At 41.8% G+C, this 19,839-nt stretch overlaps 2 protein-coding genes across 16 annotated transcripts in view; one reads left to right on the top strand and one right to left on the bottom strand.

Annotated features, from left to right (window-relative positions):
* The window catches only part of TRPA1 (transient receptor potential cation channel subfamily A member 1), a 253,695-nt gene extending 252,644 nt beyond the window's left edge, over positions 1 to 1,051 (bottom strand). For 4 of the 15 annotated variants that reach the window (XM_085022110.1, XM_085022121.1, XM_085022098.1 and 1 more), the window contains exon 1: positions 207 to 780. The gene's annotated coding sequence lies outside the window, so the exon portion shown is untranslated. Of the gene's footprint in view, positions 1 to 206; positions 790 to 984 lie in introns of those variants that run through there. The other 11 variants (XM_085022109.1, XM_085022120.1, XM_085022114.1 and 8 more) reach the window with 10 other exon arrangements.
* A 13-nt stretch (positions 1,052 to 1,064) lies between these two features.
* KCNB2 (potassium voltage-gated channel subfamily B member 2) overlaps positions 1,065 to 19,839 on the top strand; it is a 428,677-nt gene continuing 409,902 nt past the window's right edge. The window contains exon 1 of the mRNA XM_021089236.2: positions 1,065 to 1,714. The gene's annotated coding sequence lies outside the window, so the exon portion shown is untranslated. The remainder of the gene's footprint in view (positions 1,715 to 19,839) is intronic.

Raw genomic sequence — 19,839 nt, 5'->3', positions numbered from 1 at the left:
TGGCCTAAAGAAACCTGGAAAGGAGTCCCAACTCTAAATATACTGTCATGGCCTGCACTCTTTTTAAAAGGGTGTTTCAAGCCACCTTGTTTTCCTGAAAGCCCCTGTAACTGTGTCGGCTGTCTCTATCTCGTGCCTGTTAAGAACCTCATGGGTCGGGAACCCGGACGGCCCTGCGATATTATACAAGTTCATAGAGTCTTTACCTCGACCTGAAGGTAGGGAAAGGTCTGGGTGTCCGTTCGGCGGCCTCGCCAAGGAGGAACTTGGCACAGTTCTCTAGATGGCAGGAGAGCGGGCAAGGCAGGCAGGCCCGAGTGTGAATAGCGCCCCCGTGGGAAGCAGGAGTTAGGGCTGCCACCGACCAGGCTTTTCCCTCAAACCCAGGAAAGCGGGGTTACCGGGGCTGGCGACGGCCCCCCAGTGGAGCTGGAGGTGCTCCGAGAAAAACTGGATCCTTTCTGTGCTGCTGCTTATCCCCGCGCTCCTTCCCCGGGAGAATACTCCGGGCCCCATCACTCAAGATCCGTCTCTCCTCGCCCGGGTTGAGCGGCAGGCCAGGGTCAGGGGCGTGTAGGGGCGGGCGGGGGAGAGCTGAGCAGCCTGGAGCAGAAGGGCCCGGGGAATCCCGCGGAGCCGCCCGAGAGCATCCCGCCGGGGTGCCCCAGGCTTTCCCCGCCTCCCTGGGCGCGGCGCCCGTGGGGCCGGGGACCCCCCTGCTCCTGAGGAGCGGGAGCCGAGGAGGAAAGCAGGTGGGTGTGGAGCTGGGCTCCCGCCTCCGGGAGCGGCGGGCGCGCGGGAGGAGGTGGGCGGTGCCCGACGAGGTGTGGGCGGTGCCCTCCCTCCCGCGCCCCGGCCGCGCCCTGGGCACCCGGGTTCTGTCCCCGCTCGAGCGCACAACTCCCGGGCCGCCAGGCCGAGCCTGGGCGTCCCCGGAGGTGCCCGGCCAGCCGCGCTGCCCCTCCGCCCCGGCCCGCCGCCCACCTCGAGAGCCGCGAGCGCCCAGGAAGAGGAGGAGAAGGCGGCGACAGCCCCTCCAAACCGCGGGTGCGCGGAGCGCGGGAGGAGGCGGAGCGCGAGGCGGGGTGGCCGCGGGCGGGTGTGCGCGCCCGAGCCGGCGCCCCCGAGCGCCCCGCCTCGCCTCCCGCGCCCAGCCTCTCCCCGGCTCCGCCACAGACACACACCCACCAAGCACCCACCGCCCTCCGCCCCCGCCGGCCGCCGCCGCCGTGCCGCGCCGCGGGCAGCCCAAGCGAGCGGCAACTCCCCGGCTGGCGCGGCTCGCCTTCCCGGCTCCTTCCGCGCGGCGAGCTCAGCCCCGCTAGATTTTTCCTTTTCTGTCCCAGCTCTCTGTCGTCTGGGCGGCGGCAGGGGGATGGGGGCCCGCCAGGGGAATGGGGTGAAGATCGATGAAGATTATTGTTCTTTTTAAGGATGCTTTAGCTTCCTCCCGCCGCCTCTCCTTTGAGCCTTCTACTAGAGACCGTGGACCAGAGTCAGGGATGTAAAGAGAGGGGGGGAAAAAAAACGCCAGGAGCTCCAGCCAGCCGGGGAGACCCTCCTCTCTGTGGAGGGGAGGGGGACTTCCAGCGACAGATCATTGGCGAAGGGGACCGTCGCGGGGAGAGGAGCCCCGGAGGGAGCGGGGAATCCCTCAGCCCTTTGTGGTTGCCCGAGCCCGTGCCGCCTGCTGAGCGGGGTCGGTGGGAGCTAGGTAAGTGGCGGGGGCTTTGCTGCTCCCGGAAGGGGTCTTCCTTTCAGAATACATCATCGCGGGCAGTCTAGCCGGACTTGAGTGACTAAAGGCATTGCAAACTGCCATATGGCACCGAGTGGACTTACACACAAAGCTGACTTAGTCCTGAGAGGGTTGTTAATGTAAGGTTCCGTTCCCCGTGGGGAAGGCGCTCAAGTGTTAGCCCCTGAAAAGCTTCCGAGCAGCCTGCCTGGGAAGGGGTGGGAAATGTTATTTCTAGGAGATGAGCTCTTGTTGCCTTCTGTTCATTTGTTGGTAAATGCCACACTCACATGCACACACTTGTGGGACCGGATTCGGGGAGTGTGATGTCTCTGATGTATGAACAGTCCTCAGAACACAGAGACGAGCCTGCAATTCTGTTCTCCGAGTGGCGCACAGTCTCCGTTCTGTAGCACACGATTCCAGAGGGAGAGAACGAGTCTCTAAGGAAAGAGCTTCATGGCTGTTTCCAACACACTCTGCTAGGGGACCTGGGAATACAATTGCCCTGGATGGAACCAAAAAACACCGACTGTGTGCTTCATCCTTTGCTTCTGATGCCTAATAACCATTTTCAAAATAGTATGCTGCCATCCATTTTTTCGAATTATGAGAATTTTTGTGTATTCATTCATAAAATTGGTCAGTATGCAATCTGCACCGACAGGCCACCTAAGCATCATTTATGACCACACAAGTGTTATAATAATAGATTACACTGAAAAATGCAGGATGCACATTTCATGCAGCTTCATTTCATGCAGGTTCAGCATCACTTCTAATCAAGTTATGCAATAATATCAATATTTTAAAGAGCGTTTCCCATGTCGGTTTTTATATAGGTTGGTTTTGGAATTGTGCTGGGAATCTGATTTTTTCAGCTCAGCTCAAAGGAAAAGTAAAGGTTTGTTATTGTTTTTAAATGTGTAGTATTGTGTGGGACAGAGGTCTCCTCTGGGTTTATTTACCAAAAAAAAAAAAAAAAAAAAAAAAGAAGTCAATTGAGATATTACATTCATAGGCAAGAGAAAGATAAATTCCAGTCAGAAATCTAAAGTCTGTCTTGACAATGCTAAGTAACTTACAGGAAAGATTTTGAAAACAAAGGTAATGTTAAAAAAATTATGTAGGTATAAAATAAAGTTTTATTTTATTTCACTCGTTAGAGGTGTGTGTAGGTGTGTTGTGTGTGAATAAATATAAAGTTGTACAAAGCTCACTTGTAATACGTGAATAAGATCTATTGACCTCTGTCTGTCTGAACTAGATAGTTCTTGGTTCTTAAATTAATCAGAACTTAAATAGTTCAGTAATTTGAAACACTGTGCATGTGTCTAGTGCCTTTAATTGCTTCTGGAGGTGGTGTTTTTAATTTAAGACATAAGTATGGGATGAATTTGTGTGGCTACATAGACTTTCTGAGAATCAGTGTATAAACAACTTTTCCCCTCGCTGAATGAATAGTAACCTCATCACTTAAAGAGTTAACATGTCTCCACCAAGTAAATACTATAATCCCCTCCCTCATGCTGTCAGATTCAGACCAATTGTTTATCACGAATAGAACTGTGTCTAATGCACTCTCTTTCCTTTTCTGGCACAACCCAGACTCTTGGAGAAAGGAGTGAATCACTTGGCAGTTCTCTTTGCGTTCTTCCACCTTTTAACCTTCACCTTGCCCTCTGTGTTCGTGTCCCCAAATCTCCCTCACACACAAACATACCGCTTCCAGAAAATAATTTCATTGCCTGCCACACTGAGAATTCTAGTATCTCTCTTTTCTTGTGCTCCTGTGTTTTTCTATATAGAATCAATCCATGCATCTGTTGCAACTGTTTCCAATCTCACTTGTCTCCAAATCCCACCGTTCAGTCTTCCAGGCATACATGTTTGCTGAATAGTCAGACGAGGTTAATGAAAATTGTTACCTTAGTCAGTCTTTTCTCTTTGGCTTTTAAAGTTTCCTTGATGACACCTTGGAGCAACTGTGAACGTGAACTCGCCCTTCTGATTTCCAGGGTGGTAGCAAAAGTTAGACTGGTAGAAATGAAGTGACAGGATATGCTTTCAGTCATATTCTTGGCAACTCTAAAAGCCTATCTTTCCAGGTTTTTTGCATACCTGCCTGCCTATCTGTGGAAAATATTCTTTAAGCATTGAAAAATTTTTTTCTTGAAATTGTCTCCGGCATTTTGAAATGGTATTCTAGAGAGACTGGTTTATGTGTATGTATATTATTTTGAAAGTCAAATTAGTGGTAAGATCTACAAAATACATTTCATTCTGGTCTAATGCAATTTTTCATGATAAATTAGAAGGAAGTAATTAGTTCCTTGCAATTTGCTGTTCCTTAGAGAGACTAATTCCTAAGGAGCATCATTAAAGTTGATAGGCTGTCTCTTCTATATTTTAAGGTAAATATATAAGGTTAAGACTTTCCGTTTACTTCAGAATGAAATATTACGTGAGATTTGCTTATATTTGTCAAGTGGATTTTACATAAAACTCTCATGCCTATTGTTTTCATAGGGGCTTCAGAGGAGTGGAGAGTATACCTGTATTATATGTAATATTTTTTAAATTCAGAGTATTTTGTAAGGTAAAAGTTTATGGCCTTTTTACTCCTGGTGTGATAAAAATAAACTTTATAGAGGAGCACAATCTTAAAAATTTTCATCACATCCTGCAAGTATCTTTGTACTCTAGATCTATACTCCATTCTTCTTCATTGCCGATTTCCTCCTATAAAATATATATTCCCACCAACTCAGAGGTCTGGGTTGCCAGCAGAAGGTCAAGTGTGTGAGACCAGGGGCTCCTTTGCTTGTGTAAGCCAAACCCTGCTGTGTTATCTTGAAGGGAAAAGTGCGTGTTTCTTCAGGTTGAATTGTCCATGTCTGTGCCATCTGATTTAGTGCCATGTCTCTGATCACAGACTCATTCATTAATTCATTTATTAATTTATTACTCATCAAGTATGTATAAGGAGAAAAGCAGTTGATTAGAATGTAACAAACGCAAAACCAGTAGAAGACATAGTGCCTACCCCTCAAGGGTTTTTGTTTTTTTTTATAGATTAGACAATAACACTTGAATAACTAATTGAAGAATCATGGGTATAGTTCAAAATCAGGGATCTCTTGCATACAGACTTGCATTTAATAATTTCATACAAAATAAATTAAGGCTGATTCAGAAAGAGGACCTTCAAAGTTTATCACAGTCTTTGTATTGGGGAATTATTAGAAGACAATAATAATAATGATAATTTTTATTAAAATGTTTGAAATTAAATTAAAGCATTATTATAAATTCATTTTATTTATGTAAAATAAATTAATTTTCATTATTATTAGTCTATTCTATATAATTATAACACACTCATAATAAATATATAAAAGTGAGCCAGCTACTTTTTCAGTATTTTATAAACACTAAATATTTAAATTCTCACAGCCACTCTATGAGGAAGCTAGCACTAATACTCCTTATTATATAGATATAAAAGCGAAATTGCAGAGACTTTTCGTATCGAAAGTCCCATAGGAAGTAAGTGATGCAGTCAAGCTTGAACCCAGGCATTTGTCTTCACTATGACATTATAGATTAAGAAGCATTATCCCTGGCAGAATAAGAAAAGATGTTCACAGCTCCTAGATTTATTTGGTGTTGTATTTCCCCATCAAAGGATACCATAGTTATTATGACTGGGGATGCTTAAGAAAGATAAAGGAGGAACTTTATTTTAAATAGAAGAAATCCAAAAACTTTCATTGTGAATTTGAAATAAGAAAGTAGTTTAAAGGCTGATTTTTTAAAAGATGTGTGGAATTTTGTCAGAATGCTAACACATTAGGAAGTACTGTTCTTACAGTGACAACAGAGGCGGATACTGGCCAAGACAGATGATCTGACTGGTCAATTTCTTTTTTCTTTCTTTCTTTCTTTCTTTTTTTTTTTTTTTTTTGTCTTTTTAGGGCCGCACCTGTGGCATATGGAGGTTCCCAGGCTAGGGGTCTAAATTGGAGCTGCAGCCTCTGGCCTACGCTGCAGCCACAACAATGCCAGATCTGAGCCGTGTCTGTGACCTACACCACAGCTCACGGCAATGTCAGATCCTTAACCCACTGAGCGAGGCCAGGGATCGAACCTGTGTCCTCATGGATACTAGTCAGATTCATTTCCACTGAGCCACGATGGGAACTCCTGACTGGTCAATTTTTAATGAGAGTTTATTTTCAGTTTCAGTTTTTTAAAAATGTGAATTATTTTTAATAAGGTATAGCACTATAAATTATTTTAAACATATATTAAAAGAAATTGTTAGTTTTGCAATATAATTTTCTTGAACCCATGTCCCCACTTTTTCCTCTGAAAAATGTACTCCCAATATATTGATGGAAATGGGGATAACCACTTAATAAGTTTACTTTCTAGTATATTGTCTGGAGTGCATTTATTTTATTAAGTGATAAATAACTACAATAAAATTATGAAAGCATAAATTGAATCATAAATTAGATTTTCATCAAGAGAAATTTATTTAAAGTAAAGTTCTTGCTAAATATCCACTGCTTCTGTTTATGTGAAAATACCATCTGGACTAAATTTGGAAGATAAAATGGCCAAATATTGCCTGCAGGATGCCATACAGTCAAATATTTAGATACATCCTCATGATTGATTGACATTTTTATTTTTCTCAAAGGCCCAGTCCTATTGTACAGACAACTCTCAACCTACAATCTGCTTGTAGCATAAAAGTTGATTGAAAAATTTTGGTTTCTTTGAAACTCGTAATACATTTGTGGAAATGGTACTTTAGATGATGCTTTGGTCTCCAGACCAATCCACAAGTACCCTTTTAATCAATAATGTACATGAAGTACAGTACTGATAGTACCAAAAACACAGTCATTATGTATAGCAATATTCCTGGAAAATAATTTGATTTACATAATATTCATTGACTGCTTCTTATATGTGGGGCTCTTTTAGGATCCAGAGGTGAACACGGTTCTGCCTGGACCCACAAGGAAGAGAGAAAATTGAGAGAGTTTGTACGTAACTGACTTTGACATTAGGCAAAATGAAGAAAGCTTTAGAATATTTGTATAGGCAAAATATTGAATAATTGATTCAGAGTTCTAAGGAGAGAGCCAGGGACTGGACCTCCTCAGGATTCTCATTTGTTATTTCATTCTTAAGTATCTACTGAACTCCTTCCTTCTCTGTGTCAAGCCGTAGGCTAGGTGTTGGGGTCATAAATATGAATAAGACATCATATATTCGCAGCCTACATATGTAGTCAAGTGAATGATACCAAAATGTCGTAAATGCTGTTGGCAGAGCAGGCTGGCGATTCAACTGAGTAGTTGCCTAACAGAACCATTCCAAGAGTTTAAAAATATGGCTTCTTTGAATTTCTAGATATATTTCATCATGATTCTCTACTCGGTCAGACCCAGTGCCCCCTTTTTATTGAGCCATGTTTTGTCATGTCCCTTTTATTTTCCTGAAATGGTATTTACAGATAGTAGAACCTATCTACACATGTCATGTTTTAAAAATCAATATAAGTGCTCTATCTGTAATAGAAACAAGAAATAGAAGGAAAGCAGCTTCTGAAAATTGCAGGTGTGTCAATATGTGTACACTCAGGTATGACTACAGAAAAGATGTCGTGAAGCAGTCAGATGCGTGCTATTTAAAATGCTTCAGTTTGGATTTAAGAGAAAATACTCAACTGGATATTGGTGACACATTCGTATATTTGGCATTTTGAAAGAAGAAGGAAGTAAATATGTTCTTTGAGCGTGACAGCTATAGTTGCAAACAGATGTGGGTGTTCTGTATTAGTGGATCCGTTAACATGAGCAGCCTCATAGTGGGTGACATGTCTTTCCAAGATGGTGGGCAAATCCTGGTGAAGTTCCAAATATGGGAGTTACATTCCTGGAACATTCCTATGTAGAACTATTTTATTTACCACAAGGTTAGAATCTAGTCCCAGATAATAGTAAGATTTTCATTTACATATGTGTCTGATGAAAGTGTAAAAATAATGGAGGAACCCCCCCCCCCCCAACTCCCAGAATTTCCACCCACATTGTAGGTGGAAGGTATTGCATTCCTGGGCCTTGCCTTCCAAATACTTAACAATTTTTAGAAGACTCGCTGAAAAGGATTGTGTTGATCCCATTGAGCAGTACTGATTATGGCTTTATTCTCCTACTGAAGGAAGCCAATCCCACTCTAATGCATAATTGGGCTATTTTGGAAAAGCAGACGTCTCCAAGTTTTTGGTAAGAAGGTAATGTTAGAGGCTAAGTAATAAAATCAATAGCAACACAACTAAACCACGTAGATTTCTAAGCACTAGAAACTAATAGTACGCACAATCCACAAGGCTGACTAATCTGGTCATACTGTCAGAGTTTCCTTTTCTACGTGGGAGTGTCAGACAAGACTTCGAAGTTGAAGTGACATCTAAGCTAATTTTTAAGAGATGAGTAAGCATCCCCCAGGTTAGAAAGGCGGCAGATGGATAATGTTCTAGGCAGGGGGAACAGCATATGCAAAGCAGTGTAGTAAAAGGGCTTGGCAGGTCGTTGGGGCTCAACATTGGCCATTGAAGGGAGGTGATGGCCAAAGAGAGTGAAGACGCTTGGGGATTAAATGCGAGCAGTGTTGTCTGCCATGCAAAGTCTCTTGGATTTTATCCCAGTGAACAGGCAGTGGGGGTCACCTGCCACTTTAAATAGAGTGAGGTGGTCCAACTTTTACTGGGGGACAGTCTCTGAGCTGTCATGAGGAAGATGGATTGTAAGAGGAGAAGAGATTGATGTGTGGGAGACCAGCTGGGGGACTGTTGCGGAATACGGGTATGATAGGTCCTGCTTAGCTGAAAAAGGAATAGCGAAGCTAGGAAGGAGAATTTGGATACTTCATAGCTTCGTAGCAAATGCTTGTAATCCAAGTATCTCCCAGTCATCCAGCTTCCAACATGGGTCCTAATAGCCATCTTGAAGCTTCCTTCTTTCTTCTTCTGAGGTCATTGTGCTAGTTAAGGTAACCTGAGCTTCTGTAACAAGCTTCCATTTTGCAGTAATGAAGAGAGTGGAAGATTGTTTTTGGCTCCTGTGAGAGGCCATTGGGTGTGTTTCATATAGCAACTTGGGGACCCAGATTCTTTCTGTGTACACTAGGGACTGGGAATTCTTTGCATCTTGCTGGCAGCTGTGGAAGAGATGGAGCACAGAGAAGGCACATCCAAGAAGCGACACACCTTGGTTCCATTCACATCCTGTTAGTGAGACAATCCCATCACTCCATCTGTATACAAAGAGGGGGGACATGTCAACTCCTGGCTGGGCAGCCACTTCCCAGCAACATTCCTATATCATGAAAGGGGGAAGCACAAATTTTGCTAAACAGCTATTTAAGTCATATGCTGCCTCTTTGGCTTCACACAGGAAAGCCTCAGTCCCACGAGACTACCTGAATTCTTCTTGGGCACCACATCCATTTCAAGGTTCAAGTTCTTTGGGTAAAGCCCTCTTCCCCAGTTAAATCTGGATATGGCCCCTCCTTGTCTAGAAATCTTCACACTTAAACGGCAAGTTCCTGGCCTCCCATTATACACTGAAGGATCAGGTATAGAATAGAATAATTGCTTTCAAAGTTCTCATTTGGGGTCCTACTGTATAGCACAGGGAACTGTGTCCAATTTCTTGGGATAGAACATGATGGGGGATGATAGGAAAGAAAGAATGTGTGTATATGTATGACTGGGTCACTTTGCTGTACAGCAGGAATTGGCACAACATTGTAAATCAACTATACTAAAAAAAAAAAAAACCAACAAAAAATTATCATTTGGAAAAGAGAAGAACGGGAGGCATAGAGCAGTCATTGGCCCATAACATGGAAGAAATCCCACTATACATTGCTAAAGACCCCATGCTCTGGCAGTGGGGGAAATTCCTTTGTTAGACTCTAGTTTTGCTATCTTGGAAGAACTGCCTTTGTTCATTGTTCTCTGTAGCACTGGTCACCTCCTGGTGACCACTTCCTTGGCCACTACTCTCCTTGGCCATCTTCTAAACAGGTGTTGGGAAGTACCTCCTTCTTGGCAGTTATATCATGTTCTCAGCCTGCTTCTCGATCCAAGTTTGGATGCCTTAAAGTTGTTTTATAGTTACAGTTCTACAGCCACTAGAAATTAGATTCTCATTTCTTTGGCAGTACATTTCCTTCAAAGTCTATTTGCTATCTTTCTAGCACTAACTACAATGAACATTCTTTCCCATTCATAATCGTTGAGCCTGCCTCATTTCTTTATTCATGGACCAACCACCTGTGTCTCAAGTGGTTATGTTGGGGTCGTCTGAGGCAACAGGCTGGGGTTGTTAGGTAATTTCACTAATCAGGTCTTTGCTGCAAGGCTGAATCCCTGTGTCTTAATGGGCATTTGCTATGCAAAGCCTTTTTCAGTGCCCTTCCTCACTGTGAGAGTCCCTAAAGCAGTGGTTTGTTTCAGCTTTGTAGTCCTATGTTCCAGTATTTGGCTGTTCACCTTTATGTCTGTTCTTCAACTAGCCATTTCTTTCATGAGCTCATCCACTATCTTGTGATACCTTGGAATAGGCAGTGTAGAGCAACCTCCCATACTGGCATTCTGGCTCTTTCTAAATGTTTCCTCCAGAGCTGTAGATCTGCCCTCTAAGCATGATTTTGCCAGGTTGTAACAGGGTTCCATGTTTCTGCTCTTCCCTATTTCCTTGACAATGGCCAACATCATATAATCAGATTTTTGTTAAGGCAGCACCCATTTTGAGGTGTCAATTTCAGAATGGGTCAGGATGATGCCAGCTGCCATAGTCAAAGAAACTAACTGTTAGTATCTTAACATGATAAAAGTTTATTTTTCACCCATGTAACCATCACATGGAGAGAGAGTGAGAGCCAGCTTTGAAAAGATACTGACTTTAAATTTTCTGGCTCAGAGGTGACAACAATACCTCTGCTTATATTCTGCTGATGAAAATTCGTCAGATGACCCATCAAGATGCAGTGGGGCTGGGAAATGTCATTCCTAGCTTAATAGGAACTTCTTGGTGATGACTCTCTCTTACAGACTTGAAACCTGAGTCTAGGTAGACAATTGGCTTTCCCTGTTATTGTCATCTTTCTCCAGAATAAATGAGCAGGGGAAAGGGTTTGAATCACATTCACTCACTGGTAGATCCATACTCTGGGTGGCATCTCCTCCATCTCATTCCTGTCCTGTCTTTGGCTCTTGACCACACATTTTACTTTATTCTCTAAAGCATCACTAGTATAAGGCTTTTGAAGATAACAGACTCAGACTGAGAGCTTTGGGGTGAAGGATGGTAATTATGCTATAGACAAGAAATTAATTCTAATTGATTGCTGTATGTCCCTGCACCTAGAAATGTACTTGCCACTTCTCACCACAGGGGTTTATTCAAGGACCTGGATCTCTCTGGGGCCTGGATAACAGCCATTTGCTTGGCCTTTCTCTTCCTCTAGATTCTTCCTTTCATCTCTTCATCTGGGATTTTCCCTCTATCCTTTTCCAAGGTGCTGGTGGACTTGGCAAGCAAGTCTACAAGGGGACTTGCCTGGAACAGCCAAGCGGTCCATGATGGTTTTTTTTGAAACAGAGCAGTGATTCTTTCTCTAAGAGGACTTAACTGCTTTCTCATAGTCCAACTGGCTCAAGCATGTCTTCTTAAAGATGTGCACTTAGCAAATCTTTATAAAGCACTTTTCATATGTAAATCACTCTTCCAGGTCACCAGGTTAAACAAAATTGGTCTCTCCCCTCACTGGGCTTACAGTTCATCTGAAAGCAAACACAGGAGCTCCCAGTTTTCTCTCCAGTGGCCAAATAGACCTGCCCAAGCTTAAATGATGTGTGTTTCACCTATTTGGAAAGGAAAGGTGATGGGCAGAAGCAAGATTCCTGAATATGAAAGTGTGAGGGTGACACTTCTGGGGTGAGGGTCAGCATAGCATGGAGGCTCTGGTTTTGCTAAACTTGGGCTGTTACGCCACCATTGTTACCCAGAGATAATTTATACTCTACTTCCAGTCACCTGGTTTATTTATTTATTTATTTTTGCAGATCTTAGAACTTGAGTTATTTGGTTCTGTTTCCACTCTCTCCTTTTATTTTCTAGCAGTGAGTACTCAATAATATCAGGATAAGCTGGTCCTAAAAGGAGATCAGCCAGGTAGGCAAACACGGCATCTAAAGGGAATTGAGATCAGATTCTGCTGTATAGCACAGGGAACCATATCTGATCACTTGTGATGGAACATGATGGAGGATAATGTGAGAAAAAGAATGTGTGTGTGTTTGTGTGTATGTACACACATATATATGACAGGGTCACTTTGCTGTGCAGCTGAAATTGACAGAACATAACATTGTAAATCAACTATAATTAAAAAATTAAAGAATAAAAATAAAGGGAATGGAGTCAGATGGCAGATGGCGGGCCAAGTAGGCAAGAAGTTAGATTTAAGGAGTACTGGGGGAAGTCCTGCCCAAATATAGGGAATCGGGACATTTGGAGATTTAAACAGATAAGGCAGGCAGAAATAAGATGATCCAGCCCCATAAGAGCCAATGCTCTGGTTTGAAGGCACTTGGAGTTTAGGAAGAGGTCTATCTAAAGTAGCTAGCAGGGGTCCAGACCAGTTTAGACCTACGTGCGTGTGTAGTCTCAAGAAAGCCCCATGGTGATCACATCATCAACTCAGGGATTCAGGCATGGCAGACAGGATCATTTCCTGGACTATCATCAAACTGCCAACACTTCTTTCTGGACTTCTACTCAAGCTTGGCACCTGGTCTCTCGCCTTCTCATTGTCTCAATCCATTTTCCCTTTGCTTTTTGGATAGAAGGCACATCTGGTCGTATCACTCATCTGCCTAAAACCCTTAAAGGATCTCCTACTTTTCTAAGGATAAAGGCCTAAATCTTTAACTTGGGGGTTATCGTATTCCTTCTTCATTTTCCAAAGCCTTGCTGGTGTAAAACTGTCGTTCATAACAGACTCTGCTCAGTCTGGCCCCTTCCTGCCAGCATCATCTCACATCATCACACTTGCTCCTCACTTGCTGCTACAATTTCTCATTTTCCTTTATTCCCCTGAGGTGACACAAGGCCTGTACCCGTGGCCGTTTGGGATGCTCACTCCACTCACTTTCTTAATTCTGACTTATGCTTCTCATCTCACATCAAAAGTCACTTGCTCAAAGAAGTCTTCTCAGGCTCCTGGTATAGGGCAGGTATCTCTTTTCTTCTCTTTCCTAGCACTATTTTCTCTTTTGCAGCACTTACCCCCCCTTCAGATTTTAGATTGTGGGCAAATACTTGTCAAGTGTCATTTTCCTGTGTGAGAATGTCAGCTCCATAAAGGCAGGGACCTTCCTTCTTCACTGCTTCATCCGTACATGGCACCTCTGCAATGCCAGGCACATAGCTGATGCTTATTGTTTATTTGTGGATCCATCATTAGATCAACACATGATGGGTGAAGCTGGGACATGAGTCAGGTTCTAGATCACAAAACAGCACCAAGAGTGCAGTTACCAAGAATGGCTGGCCAGGGTTGGGCGGTGGAGGACCAGAGCCAGTTTTCCTGGTGATGAGCTGCCGTGCCATGGCCCTGCACTGTTTTATGCTCACACTCCTCGTGTTGTTCTTGACAAGGGCCAGATGGAGGAGAGTTTTTTGTTTTTTGGTTTTTGTTTTTGTTTTTGTCTTTTCTGGAGCCGCTCCCACGGCATATGGAGGTTCCCAGGTTAGGGGTCTAATCGGAGCTGTAGCCACCAGCCTACACCACAGCCACAGCAACGAGGGATCCGAGCTGAGTCTGCGACCTACACCACAGCTCACAGCAATGCTGGATCCTTAACTCACTGAGGGAGGGCAGGGATCGAACCCACAACCTCATTGTTCCCAGTCGGATTCATTAACCACTGAGCCACGATGGGAACTCCGGAGGAGAGTTTTTAAGTGCAGATCCAGGGCTACCACTGCTAAGAATGGAGGCGTTTGGTGGAATGAGATCCAGACAAGGCAGAACAGGGTGCTTCCAAGAGCGTTTTTCTCTCCTCCCTATTTCACAACATACTCAGCTTCCCAACTTCGTAGGAAAACTGTCTAGACCAGTGCTTTCCAATAGGACTTGACATGAGGATGGAAATGTTTTACATCTGTTGCACTCCAGGAGAGTAGCCACTAGCCACAGAGCTATCAAACCCTTGAAATTGACCAGTAAGACTGAGAAATTAAATTTTAAATTTAAATAGCCACATGTGACTGGTGGCTACCATACTAGACAGTGCAGGCCAAGACTATTATTAACATGAATTACTTTAGGAAACCCTAAGTTTCAAAAGCAGTATGGTTTAAATTCTAGAAATATTCATTTACAACCTACATTGACCTCTGATTAACCATATATAACCATGTCTGGAGTCTAGTGTCTATTTTGACTGTGATGAATATCTCAGAGAGATTTGAAAGTCTGTGTCTTGCTTAGAACATAGGAATTGTTCTTTATCAAAGGTATTACTTTCTGTACGTGAATTGTACAAAATGTAAAATATTATACAAAGGTAGAACATTATCTTTTTTTTCTTTCTATTTTTTTTTTAAGGGCCACACCCACAGCATATGGAAGTTTCTATGCTAGGGGTCAAATCAGAGCTGCAACTGCTGGCCTATACCACAGCCACAGCAACTCCAGAGCCAAGCTACGTCTATGACCTACAGCACAGCTCACAGCTATGCCAGATCCTTAACCCACTGAGTGAGGCCAGGTATTGTCCTCATGGATACTAGTCAGGTTCATTACTGCTGAGCCACAACGGGAACTCCTAGAACATTATCTTCATAAGTATCTGTGTAATGTGACCTTAACTGCTTTCTCAAATCCATTGTTCCCAACCAGGATTTTTGTTCTTTTTTTTTGTTCCCTCTCCTTACCTCTCTCTCCTTCCTTTATTCTTATTTCTTTTCTAACCTCTAAAATGACAGATGCGACACTGTGTCCTTTAGCAAGTTCTCTTTCTTTTGTATATTGATTTCTTTACTTTTGTGCTTATTTACAAAAGCTGTTTTATCAGTTAAGATCATTAACAAAAACCAACCAAAGTTCAGTTCATTAGCCAAAAAAAATAAAAAATAAAAATAAAAATAAGATTAAAAAAAAATCTCAAGTGATGACTAACCGGCCAATTGATACATTTTTGAAGATTTATCAGGTATCATGATTTCAGTATTTATCATGTTAATAAAGTAAGGTACTTTTTTTTTTTTCCACAGCTATCACCTGGATAACATTATAGTTGCTCCTAATCCTTTGAAAGTTCTCATATGACTGGATCTCTTGAATTCTTGTCCTGCTTTTCACAAATGAAAGGCTTCCCAGTAAGCTAATACCAGAATGAGAAAGCGATGTTTAGAAGGAAAAATTCTGAAACATAACAGCGAAGTAACATTTGAAAAGAGATGGTCCATCTTTAGCCCTTCTCCCTAGTCAGTATAGAACAAATGTGTCTAGAGGCTTGCGTGCTAAATGTCTCTAGTTCATAAAATCACCATTATTAATCAGACTATCATTAAATATTAATTCACCTTAGAGATAAATGTCATTTTAAATTTGGAATCCTAGTCTTTTCCAAATCTAAGGAGAGCATTTTCATTAGGCTTTATAGAAAGCACATAGAAAGCTTAGAAGCTATTAAAAAACTACTTCTTAAACTTGGCTTCTGGTTTCATTCAAACCCAGCAAAATACTTGGTTTCCAGCCTAGTAAACATAGTTTGTAATCAATATGTATATGCAGCTAAAGTACAACATTGCAATAAGGAGTTTTGCCTTTTTTTTTTTTTTTCTCTAATTTAGGGAGTCATTTTCTTGCAGGCATTTGAGAGCATTTGGAACACAATGCTTGATCTACAATAGGTGCTTAATAAATGCTTGTTGAATGAATGAATTAAATTATTCATGAAATTCATTAATTCATTTAAGACTCGAAGAGTTTTAAAATTCCAAACTGTAGCTGAGGCTAAGCTCCCATAAATGAGGACTTTATTCTGTAAAGCCCCATGAATTAAGATATCTTCTTCAATGGTTGGTGTTTTGTACCTCTCTCTTCCTTTACTTGATAGTTTAAATGAGATAGAAAGCTTTAATTAGGTATCAAATAAATATTTAAGTCCATAATATTGTCTGAGCCTACACAATACATGCTAAAAGCACAAATCCAAAATTTTCTGTAATATTGGTTGCAGTAATTCCATGGGTTGAGAGCAAGGGTTACTCTGCCCAATTTTGTACCCCCTACACTCAGTATGTACTAATAGTCAAGTAACACATTGATTTGAAGGAAAGGAGGGAATGAGGAAGGAAGTATGGATCTAAATCAGTATGTGTTATTGAGAGCTTATGGTCTCTTTCCATTCTGGCCATTATTGGAATAGTAGAATTTATAGATTTATGTTATAGTCAGGAATCATTAATTAGGCTCAACTCATTGGTATTTATAGGTTTAACTGGGTATGAACTAGCTAGATGGTTCCTGCTTCACATTTTTTCTTTTCCGTCGTCTAATTTTTTATTTATTTCTGGTGCCCTGAGGTAGCAAGATCTAGTGGAAAGAACACGGGTTCAGAGACTTGGCTTCTATCCCTTATGCTGAACGGACTCTGAGAAGATCATTTAAACCTGCCAGTTTTGCCCTTCCAAATACTATGAATTTTATATCTTTAACATTTTTTGGTCTTTTTAGGGTCACCCCCATGGCATATGGAGGTTCCCAGGCTAGGGTTTGAATTGGAGCTGTAGCCACTGGCCTACACCACAGCCACAGCAGTGTAGGATCCAAACCGTGTCTGCGACCTACACCACAGCTCACAGCAATGCTGGATCCTTAACCCACTGAGCGAGGCCAGGGATCGATCTTGCATCCTCATAGTTTCTAGTCAGATTCATTTCCACTGAGCCATGGCAGGAGCTCCCTATATCTTTAACATTTAAAAAATAGTTTAAGGAGTTCCCGTTGTGGCGCAGGGGTTAACGAATCCGACTAGGAACCATGAGGTTGCGGGTTCGGTCCCTGGCCTTGCTCAGTGGGTTGACGATCCGGCGTTGCCGTGAGCTGTGGTGTAGGTTGCAGACGCGGCTCGGATCCTGCGTTGCTGTGGCTCTGGCGTAGGCCGGTGGCTACAGCTCCGATTTGACCCCTAGCCTGGGAACCTCCATATGCCGAGGGAGCGGCCCAAGAAATAGCAACAACAACAACAACAACAAAAGACAAAAGACAAAAAGACAAAAAAAAAAAAAAATAGTTTAAAAGCATCTATCTTGACTATAAATCTCAAACACTAAGACTAATAGTGTTACTTTTGAAAGCCACATAGTAAAATTTATGTGTAGTTTTGAGAATTTAGAACTGTAGAAACAGTTGCCAACCCTACCATCTCTCTGCATAAGAAAATTGTTCCATTTAATATAATTTATACATGCCACCTGTCTAAGCTAAGGGATAGCCATAGTTTTATAGGACTTACTTGAGGTTCATTCTTTCCTTCTCCATAATGCTATAAAAATTGGTCTGGTATTTCCATTCATTTATCATTCCGAGGCATCCAGAATCCTGCCATTCAAGGAAAATCCTCAGTGCCTTAGAAGGTTAGGAACATAGGTTTCAACTTAAGATATTGCTGGATTGGAAGCCTGGAATCAGCACTTACTGGTTATGTTATCTTGGGAAAGGTACTTACTTTTTAGAACCTCAGTTTCTTTAACTGTAACTCAAAGATAATAATCCCCACCCTAAGGTGGATTGAGAATGATGAGAATTCTCATTATGAGAATTACATGAGATAAGTGCACTGGCTGCATGGGATAATCACCCACTATGTGCTTGATGATAAAAATGAGAATCATTAAACAAATTGGATCATAACTTTGGCTGTCCTTCAGCTACGACTGCAAAAACATCATCCCTACCTTCTAGAAAATATGGTTTCTACTTATGGACATTTTGATCTTGAGCTAAATCAAAATCCAAGTGGCAAAAACCTGAAACCCATAGCAGTGTCTTATTTTACACTGACCGACATGCTCTTTTATTATAAAAGGTGCAAAGGAGTGAAAGGAGAAAAGGAGTGTTTTTAATATCACCATCTCAGAAACCAATATAATTATTCTCTAAGAAAAAAATAATATAATGACATTAAAGAACAACTGAAAAGAGGGGAGGGTGAAATCTATAATTTCACCATCCTTAACAACGCTCCTTTCAATGAAAACAATGACTTTCCTTTATTTCTGAATATTTTCACCCTTGGCTCAGAGTCACATTCACAATTACACTGTGGCAACCATAATTTTTATATTTTTTTCCACACTTTTTCACATGACTTATTTCAAGACTGTATCATCTGGTACAAGTCACATGAACTCAGGGCTTCAGTCAGTCCATCTGTGGTCTGTAATTTTCACGTTTTTATTTTAGGAAAATGTTGGTGGAATATGATGAGCTCATTTCTCATCATCAAATGCTTTGATATTTTCTTATCAAATAGTGCAAAATTATCTTATTAGAAGTAAATTTAACATTCAGAAATTCATAGGTGCCAGTAGGTCATGTCATCCATCTGCCTTACGTTCTTACCACTAATTATTTATTATCCCTGTAGCTCCCAAGCATTTTATACAACAGAGACACATGTTAAATGGAGAAAGGGGGCAGGGGCGTGGGGAGGAATATTTATAAAGTGTCATACACAGATGGATGCTTAATAAATGCTGTTTAATGATCCTCACTGATGACAAGGGCAGATGGAAAACATTCATAAGGGAATGTGGAGATGGATGTTTATAGTCCAATGAACCCCTTCTTTTTCTACTTAATGCACAGGGGGGAAAAAGCAAGCATACAATTTCTTGGGACACATTCTGATTTTTTTAAATTAGTGCCATTAATGAAGGCTCCCATTGATTTGTTAGGAACTTTTTGTTCATGCTAGAATGTAGAACACATTATTTTGAGTATTCACAGTCAAGGAAGGAGCGAAAGATACCAGTGGATGTGGCTACACTGAGGATAACGTGAATCAGGGCAGTCATCTGCTTTTGAGTCTCGAGAGGTGGCCACCTATTCATTACGATTTGAAAACATTAGGGAAGATTTCTGCCTTTCACCCTAAGTTATTTTTCCACCCCCCCAAACTGCTCTGCTTGTATGTCCATTACCATAGGGTCATTCCTTTGATTAAAGTTTGCCCCCTTTTATAGCTTTCGTATAACAATACTTTGTTACTTAGAAGATCATCATTGAAGGGTATAAGCTCATCTTTTGGAAAATAAAAAGTTTAGACTCACTAACTTTGATTCTTTTCTTTATCCTTTTATTGGTAGAAATTCTATGATATTGGCTTTTCTGACTCAAATATTTTTTCTTGGGAGTTAAGTGTAAGCTGAGAAATTAAAAATTCACTTTTGCTAAATTGTAAGCTTAAGAAATTGACAAGAGTGAACTTTTTTCCTGGGTTTTTCATCCGCCCAGTGGAATATGTAGATGGGTTGTAGTCACACAGAAATCTTGTAGGACCATGATATTTCAGGGATCGAAGGTACCTTGGAGTCAGTCTTGTCCATCTCTCAGCACAGCAGGTGGGCACCGGGGGGCTGCTGGAACCTTACCAGGCCCAGGAGTGTCTTAAGGCAGTGATTATTAGAGAGTCTTACTTGTTTATCACTTGTTCCCTACATGGTTCCAGAAAATCCAGCTCTTATTTTGAACTCAGGCCTTAGTAAACAAGCAAATTAGGGTGAACAGAACTTCTAAACAAATCAGAAATCACCATAATAAATTGATTCTGGCTTGATGTTAACCAAAACGTATGACCACCACCACCCCCTCCCCCCCCGCCAAAAAAAAAAAAAAAGGATAGTCATGCTTTGAAATGCATTGGTCATTCATTTATTCATTCTTTCAGGTAGTCCACAAACGTTTGCATCCCAAAGATGCAGCTATGGATAAAA

This window comes from Sus scrofa, chromosome 4, assembly GCF_054392235.1.
Source record: "Sus scrofa isolate SSC_HxYL_T2T_F1_AM1 chromosome 4, Sscrofa_HxYL_maternal_Yorkshire_Landrace_v2.0, whole genome shotgun sequence".
In the NCBI taxonomy this organism is placed as follows: Eukaryota; Metazoa; Chordata; class Mammalia; order Artiodactyla; family Suidae; genus Sus; species Sus scrofa.
Note: the sequence above shows the minus strand (reverse complement) of the source record. Positions and strands in the feature narration are given on the sequence as shown.